The 24,905-nt window shown below is 45.6% G+C and overlaps 1 protein-coding gene and 1 long non-coding RNA gene across 5 annotated transcripts in view; both read left to right on the forward strand.

Annotated features, from left to right (window-relative positions):
• Positions 1-24,905, forward strand: part of vgll4b (vestigial-like family member 4b) — a 120,670-nt gene that overhangs the window by 18,832 nt on the left and 76,933 nt on the right. The window lies entirely within an intron of this gene.
• LOC127910436 (uncharacterized) lies at positions 16,494-20,315 on the forward strand. 3 transcript variants are annotated; one of them, XR_008074857.1, is made up of 3 exons: positions 16,494-16,574; positions 19,321-19,379; positions 20,189-20,315. It is a non-coding gene; the product is annotated as an uncharacterized LOC127910436 (long non-coding RNA). The 3 variants fall into 3 exon arrangements; XR_008074859.1 differs by lacking the exon at positions 20,189-20,315 and adding an exon at positions 19,906-19,951; XR_008074858.1 differs by lacking the exon at positions 20,189-20,315 and adding an exon at positions 19,769-19,889.

Raw genomic sequence — 24,905 nt, forward strand, 5'->3', positions numbered from 1 at the left:
AGAGAGAGACACCCAGAGAGAGAGACACCCAGAGAGAGAGACACCCAGAGAGAGAGACACCCAGAGAGAGAGAGACACCCAGAGAGAGAGACACCCAGAGAGAGAGAGACACCCAGAGAGAGAGAGACACCCAGAGAGAGAGAGACACCCAGAGAGAGAGAGACACCCAGAGAGAGAGAGACACCCAGAGAGAGAGAGACACCCAGAGAGAGAGAGACACCCAGAGAGAGAGACACCCAGAGAGAGAGAGACACCCAGAGAGAGAGAGACACCCAGAGAGAGAGAGAGACACCCAGAGAGAGAGAGAGACACCCAGAGAGAGAGAGAGACACCCAGAGAGAGAGAGACACCCAGAGAGAGAGAGAGACACCCAGAGAGAGAGAGACACCCAGAGAGAGAGAGACACACCCAGAGAGAGAGAGACACACCCAGAGAGAGAGAGACACACCCAGAGAGAGAGAGACACACCCAGAGAGAGAGAGACACACCCAGAGAGAGAGAGAGACACCCAGAGAGAGAGAGAGACACCCAGAGAGAGAGAGAGACACACAGAGAGAGAGAGAGACACCCAGAGAGAGAGAGAGACACCCAGAGAGAGAGAGAGACACCCAGAGAGAGAGAGACACCCAGAGAGAGAGAGACACCCAGAGAGAGAGAGACACCCAGAGAGAGAGAGAGACACCCACAGAGAGAGAGAGACACCCACCCAGAGAGAGAGAGACACCCACCCAGAGAGAGAGAGACACCCACCCAGAGAGAGAGAGAGACACCCACCCAGAGAGAGAGAGACACCCACCCAGAGAGAGAGAGACACCACCTCACTCACGGGATCACTCACGACTCAGTGACGTTAACTAAACTACACTGGGATCTCCCTAGTTTCTCTCATGCTGTGAGCAGAGATGCAGTCCAAATAGATTAAACATGATATATTGTCTACACACTGTGGCAGGAGGATGGCTGAGGCCAGGACATGCCTTTTATGTCTGTAGTACTTGGTTGTATCCAGGCCTTTAACCTGTGTGTGTTGGCCCATCCAAGTGAGCAAGTCATTATAGAGTAACATGGTCTAGTCTCTAGACAGACAGGTTGATCGTTATATAGAGTAACATGGTCTAGTCTCTAGACAGACAGGTTGATCGTTATATAGAGTAACATGGTCTAGTCTCTAGACAGACAGGTTGATCGTTATATAGAGTAACATGTATTATGTAGATTGAGAATTTGTATTTTTTTTAAAATCCATTTTAGAATAAGGCCGTAACGTAACAAAATGTGGAAAAGGTCAAAGGGTCTGAATACTTTCTGAATGCCACTGTATGTGTATTGTATGTGTATTGTATGTGTATTAGAGGTCGACCAATTATGGTTATTAACGCTGATACCAATTATTGGAGGAGGCAGATTCTTTAAAAAAAAATCCATATATATATATTTATTTATTTTATTTATTTATTTATTTATTTGTAATAATGACAATTACAACAATACTGAATGAACACTTATTTTAACTTAATATAATACATCAATAAAATAAATGTAGCCTCAAGTAAATAATGAAACATGTTCAATTTGGTTTAAATAATGCAAAAACAAAGTGAGTGCAACGAGAGAGAGGCAGGTCGTTATTGCGTTGGACTAGTCAACTGTACGGTTGCAAGATTGGATCCCCCGAGCTGACAAGGTGAAAATCTGTCGTTCTGCCCCTGAACAAGGCAGTTAACCCACTGTTCCTAGGCCGTCATTGAAAATAAGAATGTGTTCTTAACTGACTTGCCAAGTTAAAAGTACAGTATTATACTGAGCCATGAGTGCATGGACCTCCCTTCCATCTTACACAGAGCATGTGAACAGTAAACCTGGTTTAAAACAACAAATAAAGAAACGCCTCGCAACACAACACCTTTCCCCCATGTGACGTACTGGTTGTGTATATGTACTGACATGTGACGTACTGGTTGTGTATATGTACTGACATGTGACCTACTGGTTGTGTATATGTACTGACATGTGACCTACTGGTTGTGTATATGTACTGACATGTGATCTACTGGTTGTGTATATGTACTGACATGTGACCTACTGGTTGTGTATATGTACTGACATGTGACCTACTGGTTGTGTATATGTACTGACATGTGACCTACTGGTTGTGTATATGTACTGACATGTGACCTACTGGTTGTGTATATGTACTGACATGTGACCTACTGGTTGTGTATATGTACTGACATGTGACCTACTGGTTGTGTATATGTACTGACATGTGACCTACTGGTTGTGTGTATGTACTGACATGTGACCTACTGGTTGTGTGTATGTACTGACATGTGACCTACTGGTTGTGTGTGTATGTACTGACATGTGACCTACTGGTTGTGTGTGTCTGTACTGACATGTGACCTACTGGTTGTGTGTGTCTGTACTGACATGTGACCTACTGGTTGTGTGTGTCTGTACTGACATGTGACCTACTGGTTGTGTGTGTCTGTACTGACATGTGACCTACTGGTTGTGTGTGTCTGTACTGACATGTGACCTACTGGTTGTGTGTGTCTGTACTGACATGTGACCTACTGGTTGTGTGTGTCTGTACTGACATGTGACCTACTGGTTGTGTGTGTCTGTACTGACATGTGACCTACTGGTTGTGTGTGTCTGTACTGACATGTGACCTACTGGTTGTGTGTGTCTGTACTGACATGTGACCTACTGGTTGTGTGTGTCTGTACTGACATGTGACCTACTGGTTTGTGTGTCTGTACTGACATGTGACCTACTGGTTGTGTGTGTCTGTACTGACATGTGACCTACTGGTTGTGTGTGTCTGTACTGACATGTGACCTACTGGTTGTGTGTGTCTGTACTGACATGTGACCTACTGGTTGTGTGTGTCTGTACTGACATGTGACCTACTGGTTGTGTGTGTCTGTACTGACATGTGACCTACTGGTTGTGTGTGTCTGTACTGACATGTGACCTACTGGTTGTGTGTGTCTGTACTGACATGTGACCTACTGGTTGTGTGTGTGTGTTTTGTCATGTTTTTTTCGTTATGTGTCAGACCCCAGTAAGACTAGATGTCGCCATTGGCTTCGGATAATGGGGATCCTAATGAATCAGAATTAATTTCCCATGCTGACCCAGAAACCTCTGACCTCTTGTCCAGGATTGCCCACTGTCGCTCTCTCTCTCTCTCTCGCTCTCTCTGCTCCTGGTAAGCAGAGCGTTGGGCCTCGGCTAACTCCAACCCAATGACCTCTGCTGTGTGTGTGTGTGTGTGTGTGTGTGTGTGTGTGTGTGTGTGTGTGTGGGGGGTTTGGTGAGGTTCTCTTGCTGTCTGCATACCAGAGTGTTGTGTTGGGGAGATCTCTTGTATACTAGATCTCCTGTGAACTATGCAGGGCTGTGGAGATTTATTAAGAGGTGGTTTCATCAAGATCCTCCTCCTCCCACATACCATTTTTAGATGTATATATTATATTTAGTCACGGGGCTTACAAAGAATCTTGGTCGACCGAGAGTCATCCTGTTCTTTCGACCAATCAATTGGTCAATATTTAAACTTAATTTTCAGTATATAGACAGACACCCTATGTGTTTTGAATAAAATCAATTACAAATGCACTTGTCTGATGCTTTAAGCACAATGTTTGATTTAAATAATTAAGACGCACAAATGACTCAAGAAAGTGCCCGATGGTCACTGTGTCACATCAATAAATCGGTTATAATAAACTCCGAACACAGTAACGTGAGAGAAAAATAGATGCGGAGAACGTGACACTGGAAATGGGTGAATGTTTACTGGTTGCTCAGGAGGGAAAGGGGAAATCAGATCTGTGGAAGACATGTGACTTGTGTTGTGGAAGCTACTGGAGAACCAGACAAAGGAGGGGAGGAGCAAGCGTTGTGAGTATTATATATGCCCAACAGTTGCTGTTAGATTACAATATAATTTTTTTGGAACAGTGTAAACAACACTAAATAAATAAGTGTACCAGAGTCTGTTCTAATATTAAAAATATAACTCAGGGAAAAAAATAAATATTCCTTTTTCAGGACCCTGTCTTTCAAAGATAATTTGTAAAAATCAAAATAACTTCACAGATCTTCATTTGTAAAGGGTTTAAACACTGTTTCCTCATGCTTGTTCAATGAAGAGGCGGCAGGTAGCCTAATGGTTAGGGCACTGGACGAGTAACCAAAAGGTTGTAAGATCGAATCCCCGAGCTGACAAGGTCAAAGTCTTGTTGCTCTGCCCCTGAACAAGGCAGTTAACCCACTGTTCCTAGGCAGGTCTACCTGCTGCAAAGAAACTACTACTAAAGGACACAGCATTCTGCAGCGATACACCATCTGGTTTGCGCTTAGTCTTTTCAACAGGACAATAACCTTTCGGTTACCGGACCAAGGCTCTTAACTGCTGACTACCTGCCAGAGAGTGTTGTGTACATTGGAGATCTCTCCTGAGCAAGTCAGGATTTCTTTGATAGGCTTAACTATGGCTACAGACACTTAGTCATAGGCAACTGCATTTACAAACATTTAGTCCTAGGTAATGACGTTTTACACTGTTATGAGGTCGACCGATTTATGATTTTTCAACACCGATACTGATTATTGGAGGACCAAAAAAGCCGATTTAATCGGCGGATTTAAAATAATAAATAAATGTATTTGTATTAATGACAATTACAACAATTGTTAATTAATCGGCCTCATCTCGGGAGTTGATAGGTTTGAAGTCATAAACAGCACAATGCTTGACGCAGAACGAAGAGCTGCTGGCAAAACGCACAAAAGTGCTGTTTGAATGAATGTTTACGCGCCTGCTTCTGCCTACCACCGCTCAGTCAGATTATATGCAGATTATATGCAGCACAGGACACTCTAGATAATATCTAGTAATATCATCAACCATGTGTAGTTAACTAGTGATTATGACTGTTTTTTATAAGATAAGGTTAATGCTAGCTAGCAACTTACACTGGCTTACTGCATTTGCGTAACAGGCAGTCTCCTTGTGGAGTGCAACGAGAGAGAGGCAGGTCGTTATTGCGTTGGACTAGTTAACTGTAAGGTTGCAAGATTGGATCCCCCGAGGTGAAAATCTGTCGTTCTGCCCCTGAACGAGGCAGTTAACCCACCGTTCCTAGGCCGTCATTGAAAATAAGAATGTGTTTTTAACTGACTTGTCTAGTTAAATAAAGGTTAAAAAAAGGTGTAAAAAAAAATCCCGATTTCCGATTGTTATGAAAACCTGAAATCGACCCTAATTAGTCGGCCATTCCGATTAATCGGTCGACCTCTAGTTATGACAATGTGTGTATGACATAATCAAACTGTGGTGTTTAGCATGTAAATCTTGGTGGGGCAAACTCTAAAAAAATGTTTTTAGATTCATGCCAGCAAAGCCACAACACTAAAAAAAGACATTAATTGCAGTATAACGGTGACAAAAGCTGCCCACAAACTGTTAGGGCCTACATAAAGCTGTCCCAACAGCAGAGCTTTCTTTTCAACACCATGGAGTGAATCCTTACCACTGTTACTCCTGGCTATCAGCGGAAACAGCTCATTCAGCCTCATTTACTTCCTTTAAAACAAATTACATACTTGTTTTAAACATGTGGGTTCTACTGACAATTGAAACAAACTATGGCATAAAGGGCACGAGGAACGGATGAGAGAATCCTTCATTTCGATTTTAAGACATTAATGAGCGAGCAAGGACAGACGTAGACAATATAACTACTTGTACAGCAACAGTGTTCTCCCTGTACACCATGTCAGAACCGTAGGATGACTAAAGGGGCCATATAAGCAGACAATGAAAAACCTTTACAATATTCAACAATAAAATTTCTCTAAAACAGGCTTTAGGTTACATGTGCACCACCAAGTCAGAACAGTAGGCTCAGTAGTTCTGAAGGGGAAAAGGGAACAAATGATTAGGTTGAGGCACATGGGCTACTAACAGCTTACTATAAAACATACACTTAGTATTACTTTCTTAGCTACAGTATACATATCTCCCTGGCATATTACATCATTATGCAGCTGCATATAAGGCATTTGTGGACTCACCTTGTTGTGCTCACTTGAACAGGAAGGTGGTGTGGCAGTCCTTCTTGTGGGGAAATTTTGTCATCAAAGTCTGACGTTCTGGGGCGGCAGGGTAGCCTAATGATTACAGCGTTGGACTAGTAACCAGAAGGTTGCAAGTTCAAACCCCCGAGCCGACAAAGTACAAATCTGTCGTTCTGCCCCTGAACAGGCAGTTAACCCACTGTTCCCCGATAGGCCGTTATTGAAAATAAGAATTTGTTCTTAACTGACTTGCCTGGTTAAATAAAGGTAAAATAAAAAAAAATAAAAAAAATTCTCAGGATTTTTGGTGCTTTCAAGACAACTGGAACTCTAGCGGGGGGGGGACAAAGTTGAATCATGACGTCAGTGATCTTCCGGAGCAACATAGGACAAGCAAGACGTAGCACACAGACAGAGCAACATAGGACAAGCAAGACGTAGCACACAGACAGAGCAACATAGGACAAGCAAGACGTAGCACACAGACAGAGCAACATAGGACAAGCAAGACGTAGCACACAGACAGAGCAACATAGGACAAGCAAGACGTAGCACACAGACAGAGCAACATAGGACAAGCAAGACGTAGCACACAGACAGAGCAACATAGGACAAGCAAGACGTAGCACACAGACAGAGCAACATAGGACAAGCAAGACGTAGCACACAGACAGAGCAACATAGGACAAGCAAGACGTAGCACACAGACAGAGCAACATAGGACAAGCAAGACGTAGCACACAGACAGAGCAACATAGGACAAGCAAGACGTAGCACACAGACAGAGCAACATAGGACAAGCAAGACGTAGCACACAGACAGAGCAACATAGGACAAGCAAGACGTAGCACACAGACAGAGCAATGTAGAACAAAAAGCAGCAAGACAAAATTCATAAAAGCAACAAAGTGTTTCCACACCTCACAAGCTACAGACAACAGACAACATGGAAAGCAGCAACACACAGCTAGGGACCATGTTCACAAATCTGATTGACCTTTAGCCATGTCTTCAAGCATTTTGTGGAAGTGTGATATGTGGTGCAGTTATGTGTCTGTATTCCAGACATGGGAAGCTCTCACAGAGAAAGAGGATTGACTAAAGGTGCTTTTCCTTAATTAAGGGAACTATACAGTCACCTCTCATGGCAGACCTTGTGGATCTGCTGCCATATGTTTGGGTTTTCTGTTTAACAGAAGTACTGAGTGGAGGGGGAGGAGCCAGGCCATTTAGGATCTTGAATACAAGACATGCGTAGTAGTGAGTTCAGTAGTGAGTTCTTGTGCAGCTTGTTGTTTGCTCTTTCCCATGCACATATATCACTGTATCATCTGCATACATTTGAACTTCAGACCCGTTTCTGTGGAGTGTTTCGCTCTGAAGCCAAACTGCATGGAGTGTAATGTGAAGGGGCTGTCGTTGAGGTGGGCAATCAGTTGCTCTACTACACACTTTTCAACAACCTTTGACACCACAGGTAGTATACTAATGGGCCTGTAGTTACTCACGTCAGCAGGGTCGCCTGATTTAAAGATGGCCGTTAATATGGCCGACTTCCATACCCTTGGAAACACCCCGAGACCAATAGATGTGTTGGTGCCCTTAGTAATGGGGCCAATGACTGACTCTTTGGGCTGGACTCTACCTTTCTTAAAAACTACAAACACATCTTTGGCTTTAGAGTTCTTTACTGAGCTAATCACCTTGTTCACCTTTGACTCAGAAACCTCCCTTATGATGAAGACAGGTTGAGCGTCATTCACTAGCACTGAGCCCAAGAAACCAGTGGACGGGTTCTGTGTCAGTACCTTGACAGAGTCAATAAAGTAGGACTTGAAGGCTATTGCTATTTCGACTGCATCCTGTGTTAGATTGTTATTCACCATGATTTCTAGTCTTTTTGCAGTGTTACTGCCTGTTGTCATGAGACTCTTCCTTTCACAGATTAGAGATCAGGACAATAACATAATCTCTCTCTGTCTGTTATCATGAGACTCTTCCTTTCACAGGCTAGAGATCAGGACAATAACGTAATCTCTCTCTCTCTCTCTCTCTCTCTCTCTCTCTCTCTGTCTGTTATCATGACTCTTCCTTTCACAGGCTAGAGATCAGGACAATAACGTAGTCTCTCTCTGTCTGTTATCATGAGACTCTTCCTTTCACAGGCTAGAGATCAGGACAATAACGTAGTCTCTCTCTGTCTGTTATCTAGAGAAAGAGTAAGGTATGGGTCTCGTGTGTCACACCTGTGTGTCTCAGACTCAGTCCCATGGATCAGAGCCTGGTGGCAGGGTCGTGGATCAGAGCCTGGTGGCAGGGCCGTGGATCAGAGCCTGGTGGCAGGGCCGTGGATCAGAGCCTGGTGGTAGGGCCGTGGATCAGAGCCTGGTGGCAGGGCCGTGGATCAGAGCCTGGTGGCAGGGCCGTGGATCAGAGCCTGGTGGCAGGGCCGTGGATCAGAGCCTGGTGGCAGGGCCGTGGATCAGAGCCTGGTGGCAGGGCCGTGGATCAGAGCCTGGTGGCAGGGCCGTGGATCAGAGCCTGGTGGCAGGGCCGTGGATCAGAGCCTGGTGGCAGGGCCGTGGATCAGAGCCTGGTGGCAGGGCCGTGGATCAGAGCCTGGTGGCAGGGCCGTGGATCAGAGCCTGGTGGCAGGGCCGTGGATCAGAGCCTGGTGGCAGGGCCGTGGATCAGAGCCTGGTGGCAGGGCCGTGGATCAGAGCCTGGTGGCAGGGCCGTGGATCAGAGCCTGGTGGCAGGGCCGTGGATCAGAGCCTGTTGGCAGGACCGTGGATCAGAGCCTGGTGGCAGGGCCGTGGATCAGAGCCTGGTGGCAGGGCCGTGGATCAGAGCCTGGTGGCAGGGCCGTGGATCAGAGCCTGGTGGCAGGACCGTGGATCAGGACCGTGGATCAGGACCGTGGATCAGGACCGTGGATCAGAGCCTGTTGGCAGGACCATGGATCAGAGCCTGGTGGCCGGGCCATGGATCAGAGCCTGGTGGCCGGGCCATGGATCAGAGCCTGGTGGCAGGACCATGGATCAGAGTCTGGTGGCAGGACCATGGATCAGGGCCATGGATCAGGACCATGGATCAGAGTCTGGTGGCAGGACCATGGATCAGAGTCTGGTGGCAGGACCATGGATCAGAGTCTGGTGGCAGGACCATGGATCAGAGTCTGGTGGCAGGACCATGGATCAGAGTCTGGTGGCAGGACCATGGATCAGAGTCTGGTGGCAGGGCCATGGATCAGGGCCATGGATCAGAGTCTGGTGGCAGGACCATGGATCAGAGTCTGGTGGCAGGACCATGGATCAGAGTCTGGTGGCAGGACCATGGATCAGAGTCTGGTGGCAGGACCATGGATCAGAGTCTGGTGGCAGGACCATGGATCAGAGTCTGGTGGCAGGACCATGGATCAGAGTCTGGTGGCAGGACCATGGATCAGAGTCTGGTGGCAGGACCATGGATCAGAGTCTGGTGGCAGGACCATGGATCAGAGTCTGGTGGCAGGACCATGGATCAGAGTCTGGTGGCAGGACCGTGGATCAGAGTCTGGTGGCAGGACCGTGGATCAGAGTCTGGTGGCAGGGCCGTGGATCAGGGCCATGGATCAGGACCGTGGATCAGAGTCTGGTGGCAGGGCCGTGGATCAGAGCCTGGTGGCAGGGCCGTGGATCAGAGCCTGGTGGCAGGGCCGTGGATCAGAGCCTGGTGGCAGGGCCGTGGATCAGAGCCTGGTGGCAGGGCCGTGGATCAGAGCCTGGTGGCAGGGCCGTGGATCAGAGCCTGGTGGCAGGGCCGTGGATCAGAGCCTGGTGGCAGGGCCGTGGATCAGAGCCTGGTGGCAGGGCCGTGGATCAGAGCCTGGTGGCAGGGCCGTGGATCAGAGCCTGGTGGCAGGGCCGTGGATCAGAGCCTGGTGGCAGGGCCGTGGATCAGAGCCTGGTGGCAGGGCCGTGGATCAGAGCCTGGTGGCAGGGCCGTGGATCAGAGCCTGGTGGCAGGGCCGTGGATCAGAGCCTGGTGGCAGGGCCGTGGATCAGGACCGTGGATCAGGACCGTGGATCAGGACCGTGGATCAGAGCCTGTTGGCAGGACCGTGGATCAGAGCCTGGTGGCAGGGCCGTGGATCAGAGCCTGGTGGCAGGGCCGTGGATCAGAGCCTGGTGGCAGGGCCGTGGATCAGAGCCTGGTGGCAGGGCCGTGGATCAGAGCCTGGTGGCAGGACCGTGGATCAGGACCGTGGATCAGGACCGTGGATCAGGACCGTGGATCAGAGCCTGTTGGCAGGACCGTGGATCAGAGCCTGGTGGCAGGGCCGTGGATCAGAGCCTGGTGGCAGGGCCGTGGATCAGAGCCTGGTGGCAGGGCCGTGGATCAGAGCCTGGTGGCAGGACCGTGGATCAGGACCGTGGATCAGGACCGTGGATCAGGACCGTGGATCAGGACCGTGGATCAGAGCCTGTTGGCAGGACCATGGATCAGAGCCTGGTGGCCGGGCCATGGATCAGAGCCTGGTGGCCGGGCCATGGATCAGAGCCTGGTGGCAGGACCATGGATCAGAGTCTGGTGGCAGGACCATGGATCAGGGCCATGGATCAGGACCATGGATCAGAGTCTGGTGGCAGGACCATGGATCAGAGTCTGGTGGCAGGACCATGGATCAGAGTCTGGTGGCAGGACCATGGATCAGAGTCTGGTGGCAGGACCATGGATCAGAGTCTGGTGGCAGGACCATGGATCAGAGTCTGGTGGCAGGACCATGGATCAGAGTCTGGTGGCAGGACCATGGATCAGAGTCTGGTGGCAGGACCATGGATCAGAGTCTGGTGGCAGGACCATGGATCAGAGTCTGGTGGCAGGACCATGGATCAGAGTCTGGTGGCAGGACCATGGATCAGAGTCTGGTGGCAGGACCATGGATCAGAGTCTGGTGGCAGGACCATGGATCAGAGCCTGGTGGCAGGGCCATGGATCAGAGTCTGGTGGCAGGACCATGGATCAGAGTCTGGTGGCAGGACCATGGATCAGAGTCTGGTGGCAGGACCATGGATCAGGGCCATGGATCAGGACCGTGGATCAGAGTCTGGTGGCAGGGCCGTGGATCAGAGCCTGGTGGCAGGGCCGTGGATCAGAGCCTGGTGGCAGGGCCGTGGATCAGAGCCTGGTGGCAGGGCCGTGGATCAGAGCCTGGTGGCAGGGCCGTGGATCAGAGCCTGGTGGCAGGGCCGTGGATCAGAGCCTGGTGGCAGGGCCGTGGATCAGAGCCTGGTGGCAGGGCCGTGGATCAGAGCCTGGTGGCAGGGCCGTGGATCAGAGCCTGGTGGCCGGGCCGTGGATCAGAGCCTGGTGGCAGGGCCGTGGATCAGAGCCTGGTGGCAGGGCCGTGGATCAGAGCCTGGTGGCAGGGCCGTGGATCAGAGCCTGGTGGCAGGGCCGTGGATCAGAGCCTGGTGGCAGGGCCGTGGATCAGAGCCTGGTGGCAGGGCCGTGGATCAGAGCCAGGGGGCAGGGCCGTGGATCAGAGCCTGGTGGCAGGACCGTGGATCAGAGCCTGGTGGTAGAGAAGATAAGACGACGTAATCACAAGCCAGTCCCACACGTTAGGACTGTTTTCTAAATTACTGGCTCATATTTCCAGAGAAAGAGAAAAGGGTGGGGCTCAGCATGTCTGTCTGTCTGTCTGAATCAGAGGACTGAGAAGGAATAGGCTGTCTGTCTGAATCCGTGTGTGAGGTTAGAACAAGGTATGTCAACTGAGTAGGGATTGGTTGTCCAGAGAGGCTGTTCTGCTAATGGTGTTCTGCATGAAACATGCAAATGAAGCTGACATCTACAGTCGTGGCCACAAGTCTTGAGAATGAAAATTAATATTTGTGTCACAAAGTCTGCTGCCTAAGTTTGTATGATGTGAATTTGCATCATTCTGTTTGGAGTCCCTCCTTGTCTCCTTTTGCTTCCCGTTTTAACAAACGTTTTTCAACAGAAATGAAAACACCCCTGCACTATTTCTATTAGTGGTTGGGACCCGCTGTGGTTGGGACCCGCTGTGGTTGGGACCCGCTGTGGTTGGGACCCGCTGTGGTTGGGACCCTCTCCTGGGTTGGCTTAAGGATGGGTAGGGTTTTTGGAAAATAGGGGGGTGGGACAGACTCATGGATAAAACACGAGGTGACCTTCGGGGAGGAGAGGTTAGAGGTCAATGAGGTCAGAGTGCAGCTGTTGAACTGTATCTTAGACCGAGAGCAGAGCGGCAATGCAGCTAGAGGTGTGTGTGTGTGTGTGTGTGTGTGTGTGTGTGTGTGTGTGTGTGTGTGTGTGTGTGTGTGTGTGTGTGTGTGTGTGTGTGTGTGTGTGTGTGTGTGTGGAACTGTCTGAGAGCGGAGTGGGAGCTGTGCAGGTCAGGAATGCAGCATGAGGACTGTCTCATAGCGTGTGTTGTGATGTGTGTGTGTTGTCAGATGTCTGTCTGGAAGGGAGGTATGATTGAGTTGAGATTGAGATGCTCTTGTAAATAACACCACTTGTCCAGTGTCATTCAGAGAGTATTCACACCCCTTGACTTTTTCCACATTTTGTTGTGTTAAAACCTGAATTTAAAATGGATTAAATTGAGATTGTGTCACTGATCTAAACACATAATGTCAAAGTGGAATTGTGTTTTTAGAAGGTTTTACAAATTAATTAAGAATGAAAAGCTTGAGTCAATAACTATTCAACCCCTTTGTTATGCCCTAAATAAGTTCAGGAGTGAAGGTTCTTTACTCAGTACTTTGTTGAAGCACCTTGAATTTACCACAGGTGGACTCCAAGTTCTAGAAAGATCTCAAGGATGATCAATGGAAACATAATGCATCTGAGTCTCAGTCTGAATATTATTGTAAATAAGGTATTTCTGTTTTTAATTTTAATACATTGGTTAAAATGTCTAAACCCATTTTTGCTTTGTTATTATGGGTTATTGTGTGTAGATTGAGGGTAAAAAAAAAAATATATATATATATTTTAGAATAAGGCTGTAATGTAACAAAATGTGGATCAAGTCAAGGGGTCTGAGTACTTTCTGAATACACTGTATCTTCCTCAAATACCTCAGCTCCACATTGATCTGGTACTTCCTGTATATATCTCAACATTGATCTGGTACTTCCTGTATATAGCTCCACATTGATCTGGTACTTCCTGTATATAGCTCCACATTGATCTGGTACTTCCTGTATATATCTCAACATTGATCTGGTACTTCCTGTATATAGCTCCACATTGATCTGGTACTTCCTGTATATAGCTCCACATTGATCTGGTACTTCCTGTATATATCTCAACATTGATCTGGTACTTCCTGTATATAGCTCCACATTGATCTGGTACTGGTACTTCCTGTATATAGCTCCACATTGATCTGGTACTTCCTGTATATAGCTCCACATTGATCTGGTACTGGTACTTCCTGTATATAGCTCTACATTGATCTGGTACTTCCTGTATATAGCTCCACATTGATAGGAGAAACGTCCTGTATATAGCTCCACATTGATCTGGTACTTCCTGTATATAGCTCCACATTGATCTGGTACTGGTACTTCCTGTATATAGCTCCACATTGATAGGAGAAACGTCCTGTATATAGCTCTACATTGATCTGGTACTTCCTGTATATAGCTCCACATTGATAGGAGAAACGTCCTGTATATAGCTCCACATTGATCTGGTACTTCCTGTATATAGCTCCACATTGATCTGGTACTGGTACTTCCTGTATATAGCTCCACATTGATAGGAGAAACGTCCTGTATATAGCTCTACATTGATCTGGTACTTCCTGTATATAGCTTCACTCGTGTATATGTTTTATCTCTACATTCTTGGAAAGAGCTCGTAAACAAGCATTTCACGGTAAAGCCTACACCAGTTGTATTCGGCGCATGTGACAAATTAAATGTGATTTATAATAGTGTTTTAACCTGAATTGTTTTTTTAAATGTTTTTTTTACTACCTCATCATTGTACCCCACAAATACAATTATCTGTAAGGTCCCTCAGTTGAGCAGTGAATAGCAAGCACATAGACCATAGAGGTTTTCCAATGCCTCGCAAAGAAGGGCCCCTATTGGTAGATGGGTTAATACCTTTTCCATTTAGGATTTTTTTTAAACAGATTAACCTTTAAGCAGGACAATAACCTAAAACACAAGGCCAAATCGACACTGGAGTTTCTTACCAAGTCGATATTGAATGTTCTTGATATCTGCTGGAAAATCAATGGCAAGACCTGAAATGGCTGTCTAGCCATGTTCAACAACCAACTTGACAGAGCTTGAGTAATTTTTTTTTTTAATGAATAATGTGAACATATATAAAATATTGTACAATTCGGGTGTGGAAAGCTCTTAACAGATTTACCCAGAAAGACTCTCAGCTGTAATTGCCGCCAAAGGTGATTCTGACATGTATTTACTCAGGGGTGTGAATAATTATGTAACTTAGATTTCTGTATTGCATTCTCAATAAATAAGCAAACATTGAGAAAAAAAAAAAAAAAAAAAAAAAAAAGGTTTTCACTTTGTCGTTATGGGGTTGTGTGTGTGTGTGTGTGTGCTTGCGTGGGGGGGGTAATTTTTTTAATGTAATCCATTTTTAATGCGGGCTGTAACACAACAGCATGTGGACTAATTCAATGGGTATGAATGCTTCTCAAGGCTCTGTATTCTGGTAAACCATGCTCGAGCCGTGCACACAATCCAAACGATGCTATTTACAATATGAACTGGTTTCTAACAAAATACACTACATTATACAAAAAGCATGTGGACATCCCTTCAAATAAGTGAATTCTAATACACCCGTTTCTGACCGGTGTATAAAATGGAGCGCACGCCCATGCAATCTCCATAGACAAACATTTGCAGTAGAATGGCCCGTACTGAAGAGCTCAGTGACTTTCAACGTGGCACTGTCTTAGGACGAGTCAGTTCATCAAATTTCTAACCTTGTTAGAGCTGCCCCCCGGTCAACTGTAAGTGCTGTTATTGTTAAGTAGAAACGTCTAGGAGCAACAACTTTATCTGTGAAGTGGTAGGCCACACAAGCTTGTTAGCTAACTACATCACCCCATATTGGGGGTTCTACCTTATTTACTGAGTATCTTTCACACCCAAGGGACTCCATACATACACAATATACTAATATGAGTCCCAACTGGCACTACTTTTGACCAGGTAATGGGTATAGGTAATAGGTGTTTTGACCAGGTAATGGGTATAGGTAATAGGTGTTTTGACCAGGTAATGGGTATAGGTAATAGGTGTTTTGACCAGGTAATGGGTATAGGTAATAGGTGTTTTGACCAGGTAATGGGTATAGGTAATAGGTGTTTTGACCAGGTATAGGTAATAGGTGTTTTGACCAGGTAATGGGTATAGGTAATAGGTGTTTTGACCAGGTAATGGGTATAGGTAATAGGTGTTTTGACCAGGTAATGGGTATAGGTAATAGGTGTTTTGACCAGGTAATGGGTATAGGTAATACCCTGTAGCTCAGTTGGTATAGCATGGCGCTTGTAACGCCAGGGTAGTGGGTTCGATCCCGGGACCACCCATACGTAGAATGTATGCACACATGACTGTAAGTCGCTTTGGATAAAAGCGTCTGATAATATATGCCATTTAGCTGACGCTTTTATCCAAAGCGACTTACAGTCATGTGTGCATACATTCTACGTATGGGTGGTCCCGGGAATCGAACCCACTACCCTGGCGTTACAAGCGCCATGCTCTACCAACTGAGCCACATAGGACCCCACCTGATAAATGGCATATATATTAATAGGTGTTTTGACCAGGTATAGGTAATAGGTGTCTTGACCAGGTAATGGGTATAGGTAATAGGTGTTTTGACCAGGTAATGGGTATAGGTAATAGGTGTTTTGACCAGGTATAGGTAATAGGTGTTTTGACCAGGTAATGGGTATAGGTAATAGGTGTTTTGACCAGGTATAGGTAATAGGTGTTTTGACCAGGTAATGGGTATAGGTAATAGGTGTTTTGACCAGGTATAGGTAATAGGTGTTTTGACCAGGTAAAGGGTATAGGTGTTTTGACCAGGTAATGGGTGTAGGTAATAGGTGTTTTGACCAGGTAATGGGTATAGGTCATAGGTGTTTTGACCAGGTTATGGGTATAGGTAATAGGTGTTTTGACCAGGTTATGGGTATAGGTAATAGGTGTTTTGACCAGGTAATGGGTATAGGTAATGGGTGTTTTGACCAGGTTTAGGTAATAGGTGTTTTGACCAGGTAATGGGTATAGGTAATAGGTGTCTTGACCAGGTATAGGTAATAGGTGTTTTGACCAGGTAATGGGTATAGGTAATAGGTGTCTTGACCAGGTAATGGGTGTAGGTAATAGGTGTTTTGACCAGGTATAGGTAATAGGTGTCTTGACCAGGTAATGGGTATAGGTGTTTTGACCAGGTAATGGGTATAGGTAATGGGTGTTTTGACCAGGTAATGGGTATAGGTAATAGGTGTTTTGACCAGGTAATGGGTATAGGTGTTTTGACCAGGTAATGGGTATAGGTAATAGGTGTCTTGACCAGGTAATGGGTGTAGGTAATAGGTGTTTTGACCAGGTATAGGTAATAGGTGTCTTGACCAGGTAATGGGTATAGGTGTTTTGACCAGGTAATGGGTATAGGTAATGGGTGTTTTGACCAGGTAATGGGTATAGGTAATAGGTGTTTTGACCAGGTAATGGGTATAGGTGTTTTGACCAGGTAATGGGTGTAGGTAATAGGTGTTTTGACCAGGTAATGGGTATAGGTAATAGGTGTTTTGACCAGGTAATGGGTATAGGTGTTTTGACCAGGTAATGGGTATAGGTGTTTTGACCAGGTAATGGGTATAGGTAATAGGTGTTTTGACCAAGTAATGGGTATAGGTAATGGGTGTTTTGACCAGGTAATGGGTGTAGGTAATAGGTGTTTTGACCAGGTAATGGGTGTAGGTAATAGGTGTTTTGACCAGGTAATGGGTAATAGGTGTTTTGACCCAGGTATGGGTAATAGGTGTTTTGACCCAGGTATAGGTAATAGGTGTTTTGACCAGGTATAGGTAATAGGTGTTTTGACCAGGTATAGGTAATAGGTGTTTTGACCAGGTATAGGTAATAGGTGTTTTGACCAGGTATAGGTAATAGGTGTTTTGACCAGGTATAGGTAATAGGTGTTTTGACCAGGTAATGGGTATAGGTAATAGGTGTTTTGACCAGGTAATGGGTATAGGTAATAGGTGTTTTGACCAGGTAATGGGTATAGGTAATAGGTGTTTTGACCAGGTATAGGTAATAGGTGTTTTGACCAGGTATAGGTAATAGGTGTTTTGACCAGGTATAGGTAATAGGTGTTTTGACCAGGTATAGGTAATAGGTGTTTTGATTGACCAGGTATAGGTAATAGGTGTTTTGACCAGGTAATGGGTATAGGTAATAGGTGTTTTGACCAGGTAATGGGTATAGGTAATAGGTGTTTTGACCAGGTAATGGGTATAGGTAATATGTGTTTTGACCCAGGTAATGGGTATAGGTAATATGTGTTTTGACCCAGGTAATGGGTATAGGTAATAGGTGTTTTGACCCAGGTAATGGGTATAGGTAATAGGTGTTTTGACCAGGTAATGGGTAATAGGTGTTTTGACCAGGTAATTGGTAATAGGTGTTTTGACCAGGTAATGGGTATAGGTAATAGGTGTCTTGACCAGGTAATGGGTATAGGTGTTTTGACCAGGTAATGGGTATAGGTAATAGGTGTTTTGACCAGGTAATAAGTATAGGTAATAGGTGTTTTGACCAGGTATAGGTAATGGGTGTTTTGACCAGGTAATGGGTATAGGTAATAGGTGTTTTGACCAGGTAATGGGTATAGGTAATAGGTGTTTTGACCCAGGTAATGGGTATAGGTAATAGGCGTTTTGACCCAGGTAATGGGTATAGGTAATAGGTGTTTTGACCCAGGTAATGGGTATAGGTAATAGGTGTTTGACCCAGGTAATGGGTATAGGTAATAGGTGTTTTGACCCAGGTATAGGTAATAGGTGTTTTGACCCAGGTATAGGTAATAGGTGTTTTGACCCAGGTATAGGTAATAGGTGTTTTGACCAGGTATAGGTAATAGGTGTTTTGACCAGGTATAGGTAATAGGTGTTTTGACCAGGTATAGGTAATAGGTGTTTTGACCAGGTATAGGTAATAGGTGTTTTGACCAGGTATAGGTAATAGGTGTTTTGACCAGGTATAGGTAATAGGTGTTTTGACCAGGTAATGGGTATAGGTAATAGGTGTTTTGACCAGGTATAGGTAATAGGTGTTTTGACCAGGTATAGGTAATAGGTGTTTTGACCAGGTATAGGTAATAGGTGTTTTGACCAGGTATAGGTAATAGGTGTTTTGACCAGGTATAGGTAATAGGTGTTTTGACCAGGTATAGGTAATAGGTGTTTTGACCAGGTATAGGTAATAGGTGTTTTGACCAGGTATAGGTAAGGTAATAGGTGTTTTGACCAGGTAATGGATATAGGTAATATGTGTTTTGACCCAGGTAATGGTATAGGTAATATGTGTTTTGACCCAGGTAATGGGTATAGGTAATAGGTGTTTTGACCAGGTAATGGGTATAGGTAATAGGTGTTTTGACCAGGTAATGGGTAATAGGTGTTTTGACCAGGTAATTGGTAATAGGTGTTTTGACCAGGTAATGGGTATAGGTAATAGGTGTCTTGACCAGGTAATGGGTATAGGTGTTTTGACCAGGTAATGGGTATAGGTAATAGGTGTTTTGACCAGGTAATAAGTATAGGTAATAGGTGTTTTGACCAGGTATAGGTAATGGGTGTTTTGACCAGGTAATGGGTATAGGTAATAGGTGTTTTGACCAGGTAATGGGTATAGGTAATATGTGTTTTGACCCAGGTAATGGGTAAAGGTAATAGGCGTTTTGACCCAGGTAATGGGTATAGGTAATATGTGTTTTGACCAGGTAATGGGTATAGGTAATAGGCGTTTGACCCAGGTAATGGGTATAGGTAATAGGCGTTTTGACCCAGGTAATGGGTATAGGTAATAGGTGTTTTGACCCAGGTAATGGGTATAGGTAATAGGTGTTTGACCTAGGTAATGGGTATAGGTAATAGGTGTTTTGACCCAGGTATAGGTAATAGGTGTTTTGACCCAGGTATAGGTAATAGGTGTTTTGACCCAGGTATAGGTAATAGGTGTTTTGACCAGGTATAGGTAATAGGTAATAGGTGTTTTGACCAGGTATAGGTAATAGGTGTTTTGACCAGGTATAGGTAATAGGTGTTTTGACCAGGTAATGGGTATAGGTAATAGGTGTTTTGACCAGGTAATGGGTATAGGTAATAGGTGTTTTGACCAGGTAATGGGTATAGGTAATAGGTGTTTTGACCAGGTAATGGGTATAGGTAATAGGTGTTTTGACCAGGTAATGGGTATAGGTAATAGGTGTTTTGACCAGGTAATGGGTATAGGTAATAGGTGTTTTGACCAGGTAATGGGTATAGGTAATAGGTGTTTTGACCAGGTAATGGGTATAGGTAATAGGTGTTTTGACCAGGTAATGGGTATAGGTAATAGGTGTTTTGACCAGGTAATGGATATAGGTAATAGGTGTTTTGACCAGGTATAGGTAATAGGTGTTTTGACCAGGTATAGGTAATAGGTGTTTTGACCAGGTATAGGTAATAGGTGTTTTGACCAGGTATAGGTAATAGGTGTTTTGACCAGGTAATGGGTATAGGTAATAGGTGTTTTGACCAGGTATAGGTAATAGGTGTTTTGACCAGGTAATGGGTATAGGTAATAGGTGTTTTGACCAGGTAATGGGTATAGGTAATGGGTGTTTTGACCAGGTAATGGATATAGGTAATGGGTGTTTTGACCAGGTAATGGATATAGGTAATGGGTGTTTTGACCAGGTAATGGATATAGGTAATGGGTGTTTTGACCAGGTATAGGTAATAGGTGTTTTGACCAGGTAATGGGTATAGGTAATGGGTGTTTTGACCAGGTAATGGATATAGGTAATAGGTGTTTTGACCAGGTATAGGTAATAGGTGTTTTGACCAGGTAATGGGTATAGGTAATGGGTGTTTTGACCAGGTAATGGGTATAGGTAATGGGTGTTTTGACCAGGTAATGGATATAGGTAATGGGTGTTTTGACCAGGTAATGGGTATAGGTAATAGGTGTTTTGACCAGGTTATGGGTGTAGGTAATACACACACACTGTCTGTAAAACACACACACACACACACACACTGTCTGTAAAAAACACACACACACACACACACACACACACACACACACTGTCTGTAACACACACACACACACACACACACACACACACACACACACACACACTGTCTGTAACACACACACACACACACTGTCTGTAACACACACACACACACACACACACTGTCTGTAACACACACACACACACTGTCTGTAACACACACACACACACTGTCTGTAACACACACACACACACACACACACACACACACACACACACACACACACACACACACACACACACACACACACACACACACACACACACACACACACACACACACACACACACACACACACACACACTCTGTCTGTAACACACACACACACACACACACACACACACACACACACACACACACACACACACACACACACACTGTCTGTAACACACACACACACACACACACACACACACACACACACACACACACACACACACACACACTGTCTGTAACACACACACACTCACTCACTCACTCACTCACTCACTCACTCACTCACTCACTCACCACTCACTCACTCACTCACTCACTCACTCACTCACTCACTCACTCACACTCACTCTGTCTGTACACACACACACACACACACACACACACACACACACACACACACACACACTGTATTAATAGGACTGGGTCAGTCTGACAGGCAGGCAGACAGGCAGGCTAGTTGTATGACTAGGAAGACTCTATGAAGTGTGTTCAGAGAGAAACACGGTAGTCTACTTTAACATCAGTAGTTTTCAGCAAATGAGAGATTTGATGTGTCGATTTATATATAAAATTCCAACATGATTGACTGTAAAGTGACTTACTGTCAGAGGTGTTCATGAGGCAGACACACACACACACACACACACACACACACACACACACACACACACACATTGAGAAGGGATTAATCGTTAGAATAGCTAGTAGATAGCTAAGTTTAGGAGTGTTTTGTTACGAGTCTGAAGTAATTAGCTAGTAGCTACGGGTTTAGAATTTTTAACGTTTGAACATGACATGGCCAGAATATGACATGGCCAGAAATATTTACGGTTTTCATTTTGGGTGATGGTACCATTTTTATTTAGGCACAGGAACTATCTTTCAAGACGTTTTGAGCTAATATTCTACTAAGAGGAACAAGAACTCCAAGCAGTAGAACATTTTGATTTGTCGGTTCTCCGGTGAGCTTCTGCCCAAGTCGAGTACTGGTAGTGACTACAGGTTTAGAAGGGTTTTACACTAGAGCAGGTCAGGACATTTCCAAGGAAAGTGTGTGTGTGTGTGTGTGTGTGTGTGTGTGTGTGTGTGTGTGTGTGTGTGTGTGTGTGTGGCCTAGGTTTCATAGGTTTCAAAAGAAACTGGCCCCAGCTACCCCCACTGACTGTGTTGGTGTGCCCACAGCAGCAGCCTTAAGCCTAGACAAGGAGGGGGTGGAGACAACCATGCTGATCACAGGGAAGGTTGGAATGAGTGGGGGCTTGGATTTGGCTGCCATAGCAACGTAGTAATACCAGGGTCTACAGCCTGGCAGCATGAGTTACATTAGTTCTGTAATACCCTCACACTGACCTCATGCTGCTAGTGGAACTACCCTCACACTGACCTCATGCTGCTAGTGGAACTACCCTCACACTGACCTCATGCTGCTAGTGGAACTACCCTCACACTGACCTCATGCTGCTAGTGGAACTACCCTCACACTGACCTCATGCTGCTAGTGGAACTACCCTCACACAGACCTCATGCTGCTAGTGGAACTACCCTCACACTGACCTCATGCTGCTAGTGGAACTACCCTCACACTGACCTCATGCTGCTAGTGGAACTACCCTCACACTGACCTCATGCTGCTAGTGGAACTACCCTCACACTGACCTCATGCTGCTAGTGGAACTACCCTCACACTGACCTCATGCTGCTAGTGGAACTACCCTCACACTGACCTCATGCTGCTAGTGGAACTACCCTCTTGCTCATTTGTGGAGACATCTACTACTACCACTATCAGATTAGAGCCATAAAGGAGACTAGACATCCACCACCCCACTATCAGATTAGAGCCATAATGGAGACTAGACATCTACCACTATCAGATTAGAGCCCTAAAGGAGACTAGACATCTACCACTATCAGATTAGAGCCATAAAGGAGACTAGACATCTACCACTATCAGATTAGAGCCATAAAGGAGACTAGACATCTACCACTATCAGATTAGAGCCATAAAGGAGACTAGACATCTACCACTATCAGATTAGAGCCATAAGGGAGACTAGACATCTACCACCCCACTACCACTATCAGATTAGAGCCATAAGGGAGACTAGACATCTACCACTATCAGATTAGAGCAATAAGGGAGACTAGACATCTACCACTATCAGATTAGAGCCGTAAGGGAGACTAGACATCTACCACCCCACTATCAGATTAGAGCCATAATGGAGACTAGACATCTACCACTATCAGATTAGAGCCATAATGGAGACTAGACATCTACCACTATCAGATTAGAGCCATAAAGGAGACTAGACATCTACCACCCCACTACCACTATCAGATTAGAGCCATAATGGAGACTAGACATCTACCACTATCAGATTAGAGCCATAAAGGAGACTAGACATCTACCACCCCTCTACCACTATCAGATTAGACCCATAATGGAGACTAGACATCTACCACTATCAGATTAGAGCCATAATGGAGACTAGACATCTACCGCCCCACTACCACTATCAGAACCACACTACCACTATCAGATTGGAGCCATAAGGCTCAAACACAGCGTAGCAACTTTAACCCAACTGTCAGTCGCTAGATCAGGGTTCAGGTCCCAGTCAAGGAATTCACTTCAATGTGTTTTTTGTTTTTTTTAACAGATAATTTGGGAATAGTTACAGGAGAGAGGAGGAGGAGGGGGATGAATGAGCCAATTGGAAGCTGGGGATGAATGAGGGGAGAGGAGGAGGAGGGGGTGAATGAGCCAATTGGAAGCTGGGGATGAATGAGGGGAGAGGAGGACGGGGATGAATTTTTATTTTATTTTATTTTTATTTCACCTTTATTTAACCAGGTAGGCTAGTTGAGAACAAGTTCTCATTTGCAACTGCGACCTGGCCAAGATAAAGCATAGCAGTGTGAACAGACAACACAGAGTTACACATGGAGTAAACAATTAGCAAGTCAATAACACAGTAGAAAAAAATGGGCAGTCTATATACAATGTGTGCAAAAGGCATGAGGAGGTAGGCGAATAATACAATTTTGCAGATTAACACTGGAGTGATAAATGATCAGATGGGCATGTACAGGTAGAGATATTGGTGTGCAAAAGAGCAGAAAAGTAAATAAATAAAAACAGTATAAAAACAGTATGGGAATGAGGTAGGTGAAAAAGGGTGAGCTATTTACCAATAGACTATGTACAGCTGCAGCGATCGGTTAGCTGCTCGGATAGCTGATGTTTGAAGTTGGTGAGGGAGATAAAAGTCTCCAACTTCAGCGATTTTTGCAATTCGTTCCAGTCACAGGCAGCAGAGTACTGGAACGAAAGGCGGCCAAATGAGGTGTTGGCTTTAGGGATGATCAGTGAGATACACCTGCTGGAGCGCGTGCTACGGATGGGTGTTGCCATCGTGACCAGTGAACTGAGATAAGGCGGAGCTTTACCTAGCATGGACTTGTAGATGACCTGGAGCCAGTGGGTCTGGCGACGAATATGTAGTGAGGGCCAGCCGACTAGAGCATACAAGTCGCAGTGGTGGGTGGTATAAGGTGCTTTAGTGACAAAACGGATGGCACTGTGATAGACTGCATCCAGTTTGCTGAGTAGAGTGTTGGAAGCCATTTTGTAGATGACATCGCCGAAGTCGAGGATCGGTAGGATAGTCAGTTTTACTAGGGTAAGCTTGGCAGCGTGGGTGAAGGAGGCTTTGTTGCGGAATAGAAAGCCGACTCTGGATTTGATTTTTGATTGGAGATGTTTGATGTGAGTCTGGAAGGAGAGTTTGCAGTCTAGCCAGACACCTAGGTACTTATAGATGTCCACATATTCAAGGTTGGAACCATCCAGGGTGGTGATGCTAGTCGGGCATGCGGGTGCAGGCAGCGATCGGTTGAAAAGCATGCATTTGGTTTTACTCGCGTTTAAGAGCAGTTGGAGGCCACGGAAGGAGTGCTGTATGGCATTGAAGCTCGTTTGGAGGTTGGATAGCACAGTGTCCAATGACGGGCCGAAAGTATATAGAATGGTGTCGTCTGCGTAGAGGTGGATCAGGGAATCGCCCGCAGCAAGAGCAACATCATTGATATATACAGAGAAAAGAGTCGGCCCGAGAATTGAACCCTGTGGCACCCCCATAGAGACTGCCAGAGGACCGGACAGCATGCCCTCCGATTTGACACACTGAACTCTGTCTGCAAAGTAATTGGTGAACCAGGC

This window comes from Oncorhynchus keta, chromosome 21 (assembly GCF_023373465.1).
Source record: "Oncorhynchus keta strain PuntledgeMale-10-30-2019 chromosome 21, Oket_V2, whole genome shotgun sequence".
Taxonomy (NCBI): domain Eukaryota; kingdom Metazoa; phylum Chordata; class Actinopteri; order Salmoniformes; family Salmonidae; genus Oncorhynchus; species Oncorhynchus keta.